Source organism: Cynocephalus volans, chromosome 10 (assembly GCF_027409185.1).
Source record: "Cynocephalus volans isolate mCynVol1 chromosome 10, mCynVol1.pri, whole genome shotgun sequence".
In the NCBI taxonomy this organism is placed as follows: domain Eukaryota; kingdom Metazoa; phylum Chordata; class Mammalia; order Dermoptera; family Cynocephalidae; genus Cynocephalus; species Cynocephalus volans.
In genome coordinates this window covers 46,295,730-46,305,873 of record NC_084469.1, presented here as the reverse complement: position 1 = coordinate 46,305,873, position 10,144 = coordinate 46,295,730, and positions in this window count along the sequence as shown.

Sequence of the window (10,144 nt, the reverse complement as noted above, 5' to 3'; positions counted from 1 at the left end):
AGAAAGAAAGCATCACTCCCACCATTTAGAGCCCTGGCTGCTTCAAGGCTGGAGCTGGTGAGCACACAGAGCAAGAGCTGGGAAAAGCTACAGCTGGGCCCTTCCTATGAAGTTGCTTGGAGTAGGCAGGGGAGAAGAGGGCCTTGGCCCCCAGGCCAGAAAACCACTAACAGGGTTCCCGTGGACCCACATAGGGGTGAGGGGCCACAGACAACAGAAAAAAGGAACTACTAAGAGGCCAGCAAGTCATTGCAAGGAAACGGAGCACCACCCATCCTATGGGAAGTGTTTGGAGGGGGGGCAGTAGGGTAGATGGGCCCACCAGGGGAACATAGGGGCACAGTATGGACAGCTGATCTGCCCTCCAATCAGTGCAGGAACACTCAACAGAGACTGGCAGGAACATGGAACTGCAGGGGATACAGTTCACTGAAAAGACTCAGGCCCAGACCATAGTTTCCAAGCAATCTGGGTGCACCAGACCTCACAAGACATGGAAGAACATACGAGGCAAACCATTAAAACCTGAGCTGCACAAAAAGCCTTCCCCAGGTAATTAGCAGCAATGAAGCAATTTAGCTCAACTACAGGGCTCAAGTGCTGGTCCCCACAGGAAGTCCCTCTTTAGAAGTAAGCAAAGGACAACAAATTAGTTCCACTGCAGAGTTTAAGTGGTGGGAACAGTGAATAATCCAATACAGAACTGAAAAAAAAATACACAGAGATCAGAGACAAAGTTCTGATATTAACCAATAAAGGTCTAACACCACCAAAGAACACCTGTAAAACCTAGAAGCACCAGAAGCACCCTGGGCTCCCAAGCCAGGGAGGGGGAGTGGCAGAGGGCCTCAACCATGCCCCCCGGCATCTGTATACAGCTCAGTGATGACCATTGAGTTACCGCAAGAAGCACCCCAGGCTCCCGAGCTAGGGTAGTGTGGGGCCAAGGACTTCAGCCACACACCCCTGACATCTGATCCAGCCACTGCTGGAAGTCCCTGGTCTACCCTGCAAGAATGAAGGGGGCCATGGGCCTCAGTCATGCTCCCTCTCCTTCCCCCTCTTCCCACCCTATTTGAAGCTTAACTCAACCACAACTAGGCAAGCTGCCAGCACTATCCCTGGGCCCTGCCAGGGCCCCGAGGCATGGACCTGGGGTAGCTGAACCCAACTGCACACCAAAAATACCATTTTCACACAGGGAGCCCTCCACAGCCACTGCAATTGCCATGGCTGCCCCAAAGTGGCTAGTCTCTGTAGCAGCAGTCACAGCCACCATGGAGATGGCACACCAGACTCTCAACTTCATTGATGCAAGGAGAGACAGCAGCAGAGACCAAAAAGCAAAAAAAAAAAAAAAAAAAAAGAAGAGGTCTTCCTCTCCACAAAACACACTCCAGAGTAATAGAAGAAGCATCTGATTTATGATAACAGGGGAGGACTTGATTACACCTGTCTCAGTACTGGACAGATCATCTAGGCAACAAACCAACAGAGAAAGAGTTTATCTATCAGATGGAGAAAACAAATCTATGGTTACTAGTGGGGGAGGGGGAGGAGGATGGGAGAGATTGGATAAGGGGCATAAAGAAAAAGTGTGATTTGTAACAATGAGTATGCTAATAAAAAATAAAATAAATATATAAAAAATAAATTTAAAATGAAGAGAATCTAAGAGAGTTAGCAGACAACCTTAAAAACACAAACATTTGAATCATGGGTGTTCCAGAGGAGAAGGAGAAAGGAAAAGGCATTTAAAACATATTCGGTGAAATAATAGTGGAAAACTTCCCCAGTATTGGTAGAGATATAGACTTCCAGATCCAAGAGGCCCAAAGATTGGACTTCCAGATCCAATCCCCAAGCAGATTCAACCCAAAAAAGTTCTCTCCAAAGCACATTGTAGTCAAACTGTCAAAAGACAAAGACAAAGAAAGAATCCTAAAAATAGCAAGAGAAAAGCATCAAGTCACCTATAAGGGAAGCCCCATCAGACTAACATCAGACTTCTCAACAGAAACTCTACAGGCCAGATGAGATTGGAATGATATATTCAAAGTACTAAAAGAAAAAAACTAAGAAAACTTTACCAGCAAGACTTTCCTTCAGAAAAAAAGGGGAAATAGTGTATTTCCCAGACAAACAAAAGCTGCAAGAGTTCACTGTCATATGACCAGCTCTACAAGAAGTCCTTAAGGGAGTCCTGCACCTGGAGCCCAAAAACGTTAATCACCACCATGAATACACTAGAAAGAACAAACAGCACTGGTAGAACAGACATGCAAAGGAGAAAGAGAAGGAAACTATAATATGCCACCTCAAAAAACAAAGAGAACTGAAGAAAATAAAAGGAAAAGAAAGGATCAAAAGATATTAAAATCAACCATAGGAAACCAATTAAATGCCAGGAGTAAGACAGTACCTCTCAATAACAAATCTAAATGTAAATGGATTAAACTCCCCACTCAAAAGACATAGACTGACTGATTGGATTAAAAAGCTAGATCCAAGTAAATGCTGTCTTCAAGAGACTCATCTCACTGGTAAAGATGCACACAGACTAATAGTGAAGGGATGGAGAAAGATAAACCATGCAAATGGAAACCAAAAATGAACAGGAGTAGCTATTCTTATACTGAATAAAATAGACTTTAAACCAAAAACCACAAAAAGAGACAAAGAAGGCCATTATATAATGATAAAGGGATCTATTCAGCAAGAAGACATAACAATCATAAATATATATGCACTCAGATATATAAAGCAAACACTATTAGACCCAAAGAAAGAGATAGACCCCAACATGATAATAGTGAGGGACCTAAACACACCTCTCTCAGCATTGGACAGATCATCTAGGAAATGAATCAACAGAGAAGCAATGGATTTAAACTACACTTAGACCAACTGGACTTGGCAGATATCTACAGAACATTTCATCTAACAACTACAGAATATACATTCTTCTCATCAGTACATGAAACATTCTCCAGGATAAACCACATGTTAGGTCACAAATCAAGTCTCAACAAATTTTTAAAAATTGGAATTATTTCAAGTGTCTTTTCAGACCACAATGGATTAAAACTAGAAATCAATAACAAACAAAACTCTGGAAACTATACAAACACATGGAAATTAAACAACATGCTCCTGAATGACCCATAGGTCCAAATAGAAATTAAATCGGAAATCAAAAAATTTCTTGACACTAATGAAAATAAAGACACAACCTATGAAAACCTGTGGGATACTGCAAAAGCAGTACTAAGAGGGAACTTTATTGCAATAAAGCATACATTAAAAGAATAAAAAGTTCCCAAATAAACAACCTAACACTACACCTCAAAGAACCAGAAAAACAAGAAAAATCTAACCCCAAAATTAGTAAACAAAAGGAAACAATTAAGATCAGAGCAGAACTAAAGGAAATAGCCAAACTATGACACAAAAGATCAATGAAATGAAAAATTGGTTTTTTGAGTAGATAAACAAAACAGACAAACCATAAGCAAGACTAACTAGAAAAAGAAAGAAGACCCAAATAACAAAAATCAGAAATGAAAGAGGAGACATTACAACTGATACCACAGAAATACAAAGAATCATTAGAGACTATTACAAACAACTATACACCAACAAATTTGAAAATGGATAAATTTCTGGACACATACAAATTTCCAAGACTGAACCAAGAAGATATAGAAAACTTTAACAGATAAATAACAAGCAATGAGATTGAAGCAGTAATCAGCAGTCTCCAATCAAAAATAAACCGCAGGACCATATGGCTTTACTGCTAAATTCTACCAAACCTTGAAAGAAGAATTAATACCAATTCTCTTCAAACTATTCCAAAAAATTGACACAGAAGCCACTCTCCCAAACTCATTCTATGAGGCCAGCATCACCCTGATACCAAAACCAGTAATAGACACAACAAAAAAAGAAAGCTGCAGGCCAATATCTTGGATGAACATAGACACAGAATCCTCAACAAAATATTAGCAATCAGAATGCAGCAACACATCAAAAAATTATACACCACGATCAAGTGGGATTCATCCCAGAGGTACAGTGATGGTTCAACATACACAAGTCAATAAATGTGATACACCACATCAACAAAATCAAAGACAAAAACCACATAATTAACTCAATAGATGCATAAAAAGCATTCAACATCCTTCATGATAAAGACTCTTAGCAAATTACGTATAGAAGAAGAGTATCTCAACACAGTGAAAGCCATATATGACAAACCTACTGCCAATATCATCCTGAATGGGGAACAAGACAAGGATGCCCACTATCATCACTCCTATTTAACATAGTATTGGAAGTACAATCAAGCAAGAGAAAGAAATAAAGGGCTTCCAGATTGGAAAAGATGAAGTCAAACTATCCCTGTATGCAGATGACAAAATCCTATATATAGAAATACCTGAAGATTCTACCAAAAAACTCTTACAGTTGATAAACAACTTCAGTAAAGTTGCAAGATATAAAATCAACACACAAAAATCAGGTGCATTTATATTTTCCAATAAGAAACTAACAGAAAGAGAAAGAAAGAAAGTAAGCCCCTTTACAATAGTCACCAAAAGAATAAAATAGCTAGGAATCAATTTAACCAAGGAGATAAAAAGTCTCTACAATGAGAACTACAAATCACTGCTGAAAGAAATTAAAGAGGACACAAAAAGAGGGAAAGACATTCCATGCTCTTGGATTGGAAAAATTAACATTGTGAAAATGTCCATACTGTCCAAAGCAATCTACAGGTTCAATGCAATCTCTATCAAAGTACCAATGACATTCTTCACAGAAATAGAAAAACAATACTAACTTTCATATGGAAGAGCAAAAGACCCTGAATAGACAAAGCAATCCTGAGAAAAAGAAAAAAATAAAGCCTGAGGCATAAAACACTTCCTGACTTCAAACTATAGTACAAAGATATACTAACAAAAACCACATGATACCAGCATAAAAACAGACACTCAGACCAGTAGAACAGAATAAAGAACCCAGAAATCAACCCACATACTTACAGCCAACTGATCTTTGACTAAGTAACAAGAACATACATTGGGGAAAAGACTACCTCTTCAGTAAATGGTGCTGGGAAAACTGGACATCCATATGCAGATGAATGAAACTGAACCTGTACCTCTCACCATATACCAGAATCAACACAAAATGGATTAAAGACTTAAATATAAGACCTGAAACTATAAAACTTCTCAAAGAAAACATAGGGGAAATACTTCAGGATATAGGACTGACCAAAGACTTTGTGAACATGACTCCAAAAGCACAGGCAACAAAAGAAAAAAATAAACAAATGGGATTATATCAAACTAAAAAGCTTCTGCACAGCAAAAGAAACAATTAACAGAGTTAAAAGACAACCAACAGAGTGGGAGAAAATATTTGCAAAATATACATCTGACAAAGGATAAATATCCAGAATATACAAGGAACTGAAACAACTTTAAAACAAAAAAACAAGTAACCGAATTAAAAAATGGGCAAAAGAGCTAAATAGGCATTTCTCAAAGGAAGATATATGAATGGCCAAAAGACACACAAAAAAAATGTTAAAAATAGTTTTTTTTAAAAATCTACAGTTACCAAAACAGCATGATACTGGCATAAAAGACAGATACATGGACCAATGGAACAGAATAGAGAACCCAGAAATAAATCCACGTATTGACAGCCAACTGATCTTCAACAAGGGTGTCGAGAACATACACTGGGGAAAGTACAGCCTCTTCAATAAATGGCTCTGGAAAGACTAGATATTCATTTGCAGAGGAATGAAACTAGACTCCCTATCTCTCACCATTTACCAGAGCAAAGGTTGAATACCATGTACTTGAGGCTATCTTAATCCATTCTAGGAAAGCAATTGGAGTGACTCCTTGTTTGATTTTTATAATACACTGTCATCCTCTAGAATCCATCAGTTTTTGGAAGGGCCTGACTGTTTAATCAGATGGGGATATGATAAGGAATGCCACCCTGCACGCTTTAGGTCTTTAAGAGAGATGAATCTCTGCAATTCCCTCTGGAATGTGATGCTCTTTTTTTTTTTTTTTTTTTTTTGTCTTGGCCAGGGATAGGGTAGGGAGGTAGTTTCAGAATATTCCACTTGGCCTTTCCATTTTGAGAGCACTTACCCTACAAGCCAAGGAACAAATCTGTTTTGCCAACTACAAGTACATTCATTCCAATTACATATTCAAGGTCTTGGGAATTGATCACTGGATGGGACAGTGAATCCTGTGGACCTGCCAAGAGATAGACCTCCATTTATTTCCTGGCTCCCACATTTCTCCATTCTAACATAGAGATCATCGTGATGCTCAGGGCCCTAAGGATCAATATCAACTCAGACACTGTAACCAATAGCCTTGAAACATCTAGGTATTCCCCTTTTCCCAGTGTAAATGGCCACAAGTCCCTTTGGAGGGAGGGCTGGAAAAATAATTATCACATACACTTAATGTGGTAAGGAAGGGTCCTGACTTCTGGAGATTTGGCTTCTTCAGTCAATGGGTTTCAGTTCTGAAAAATGACTAGGGTCTGGAAATGGAGCAAGAGATTGTTAGGTTCCATTAGCTCAGCTTCCTGATCATCCATCCTTCATTTTACTTTACTGTATAGATTGATCACTACTGCTGCTTGTCTGCCCACATACCTTGCCTACAGAAACACCATGTTCTATTCATCTTCTCCATAGCTTCCTCTCCCTCCCTTCCACTTCAGTCTTATTGCTCAATGTACAAGTTGAACTTACCTTGTTTATGAAGGTTAAGTGCCATCCTTAGGGAGCACAGTTCTATAGCAAATCCCCTAAACAGATATCTTCCAGACCTTCCAATGAAACATAGTCAGCTGGTAAGTTTTCCAGCCTTGTTTACTCTGTATACCCCAGTATGCTCGTTCTCTGACACTTTTAATCCATCCTTTTATCTTCTGTCAAGAAATTCTGGCATTTCTGCTTAGTGTGAGCCATCTCTTTCTCTAATCCTCCAAAAGCCCATCTCCTGGCATCCTCGCCAGAGTGTTTAAATCATGGGAGTGTGCTCCTTTTCAATAAACTCTCTAGTACTCAAGTTCCACCCTCATTGATCCAGCCTCCTCAGGATCCAGTCTCATACACACTCTCCTAGTTCCTGCAGGTACATATAGGTTATGGTCTGTAGCATCTTCAGGGAATAGTTCTTTTCCTCCCTTATGAGGCCCAGAAATTCCCCTGTTGGGTTTTGTGGTGACTTGACCCTAGTTATTGGTCTACTGGTCAGGAGGAGAGAAAAGCATAGGTCCTGAGAGGGGCACAAGTTTTATTGCAAAGTACAAGCCTATGTCTGCATCATCTTCAAGCAACGCAGAGAGTTAGCTTTAGACTTGGAAGAATGGGCCACTTTTGCAGGCCTAGAGAATTCAGAGAGGTTGTTGTTTCCAGGTTTTTGTGAGCACAAATCAAAATGTCCCATCTCAAATCTCAGATTTCTCTTTTCTAAGCAGGGTCCTGACCTTGGCAAAGAAAACTTGGCTGGGGCTGAGAATTCAACCTTAGCTGAAGTTATGCTACCCTTACAATGTAATCCTAGGGCCTGATTCTCAGGGGTTTTTTGCCATCAGGCTTCAAGAAGCCCTCTGATTCTCACACTTTCTCTTAAATTGATCATTAATCACTTGTCAGTCTTTTCTTGTCAATAGCATCCAGTAATAGCCATTCAATTCCATAGTCCTTAGAATTAATACATCCCCCAACCTCACAAATACCTGAAATATAGCATCCATCAGCACATCCCTTTCCATCTATATTCCACCCCAGTTTGACACCAATGATTATTATGACAATTGCAGTGCTACAACCTGACATGTGCTATCGGTACTCTACCAATCACAAATGATAGGGTCCTTATTGCCAGCAAGCTAGCAGTTGATCCAGCTTAAAATCCTATTTTAGAGTTTGCTTTCCTAGGATGACCGCTGGTATCAACTTTTAGAGCAGATTCCTGGGAAACAGATTCTGAGATGGAGAACTGCATGCAGGGGCATTATTGGGTAGTGTTACCTAGAAGAATGCCTGTACAGGACTGATCTAAGGAGCACTGGGCAGAGGAATAATTGAAATGCTGTATGATTCCAATACAGACCTCATTTGGTCTCACGAGGAACTCTTAAGCCCAGATGCTCCTTTAGAAAGGTTGCACATGAGTCAAGGAGGCCAGGTATTTGAACCCCTGCATTGAGCAATCTTCAGATGTGGACGGCCCCTGGGGAGTCGATTTAACTTGTGAGAGGCAGCTCCCTTCAGCCAGGACAATTCCCAGGGAGATATTTAGCTGTTATCCATCAGCAGCCAAATACGCTGGCATCCCTGAAGGGGCATCCTAGCAGCAACCACAGTGTGCACTCTAAGGTTTGTTAAAATTTCCAGAACAATTTTCAGTTGTTCATTTATGTTTTGTTCCCTGCAGTTATATCAGTTATTGCTTGGTATGTTTGGAGGCCTCATTGTTAGAGACATATATTTATGATGGATATATCTTCTCTGTCGATTTTTCCTTTTATGAGTGTATAACATTCCTATTTATTCCCTTGTGATCTTCCTAAATTTCAGTTTGTCAAGTATTAGAATTATTACTTGTATCAGTCGGGGTTCAACTAGAGAAGCAGAGATTTGTTGCAAGGAATTTGCTTACTCGATTGAGGGGGCTGACTAGGCAAGTTCAAAGTCCGTAGGGCAGCCCATCAGGAAGGGCAGGTTGGCAGATATCTTGCGCAGAGTTTCTTTTTCATCAGGGAAGCCTCAGATCTGCTTTTACAGCCTTTTAACCGATTGAATCTAGGCCCACCCACATTATCTAGGATAATCTCCCACACTCGGTTCAACTGAGTTTATGGATTTTAATCACATCTACAAAAAACCTTCCAGCAACACCTAGATTGTGTTTACTTGAATAGCAGGGGACTGTAGCCTACCAAGTTGACACACCAAAAGACCATCACACTTTCCAACTTTCTTTTTGTTAAAATTTTCCTGGTGTGGTGGTATTAAGACTTTTTGACACTCCCCGCATGGGGTCTACATCTGCCTCCATTTGATTCTGTGCCGGCTTGTAACTGCTTTTTGACCAAGAACGTGACAGAATTGGTGCCAGGTGACTTCCAAGGTTCTGTCATAATCGTCCACGCAGCTTCTCCCTCGTTCACTGGAACACTCATTCTTGGATCCCAGACCACCATGTAATAAGTCCAACTACCCTGAGTCGTTTATGCTGGACAGACCACATCTAGACACTCTGGTCAAATCCAGGTTGAGCTCGTTTTTAAGTGATTTCATCTCAAGCAATAAACACGTGAGTGAAAAAGCCACCTTGGAGGTGGCCCCTCCCAGCCGTAAAAGCGTCTCGGCTGAGGCTCCACGGAGGGGCAGAGAAGAGCCGCCCCCGCCGTCCCGCTTCCAAATCCCCGACCCACAGAATCCATGCGCATAATAAAACGGTTGTCCTTTGAACTCCACTGAGTTGGGGGCTGGTGTGTTAACACCGCAGTAGGCAACAGAAACGTCTGAAACGTGCTTTCTGTCCTTTTATTTTTCAGCGTTTTATGAGATTTGTTCTGTGTGTCTTATAAATAACACGTTGTTGGCTGTTGCTCTTTTTTCCAATCTGAGAGTCTGAGAATCAGATTCCGATTCCTGAGGGGGGACTCAGAACGTGTAACGGTGACGTTTGTGCACAGTAAATCCCGAACCAGCACGTTAGGTCGTTCCGTCTTTGGAGCCACATGTCCTCTGTCCATCCTTCCTCTAGGAACTCTGGCGCCCGGTTCCCTCTGGGTACCGGGCGCGAGGCTTCGACCCCCATCCGCACCCCTCCCCAGATGCCGGTACCCCCGACCCCCCCAGGTCCTCTACCAGTCCTGCCTCTGCCCTGGGAAACTTCTTTTTCAAGTTCCCTTCAGAGCCCTGCGAGCTAACGGTAGTGAGGGCGGAGGAGGTTGCCATGGAGACAAGTCCAGGGCCCGAGGCTCGGGGGCGGGGGCTGCGGGAGCTCGGGCTCCGATTGGCTCTGCGGGCGCGCAGCGCTGCCCTGGTGCACATGCGCAGTGACTTCGA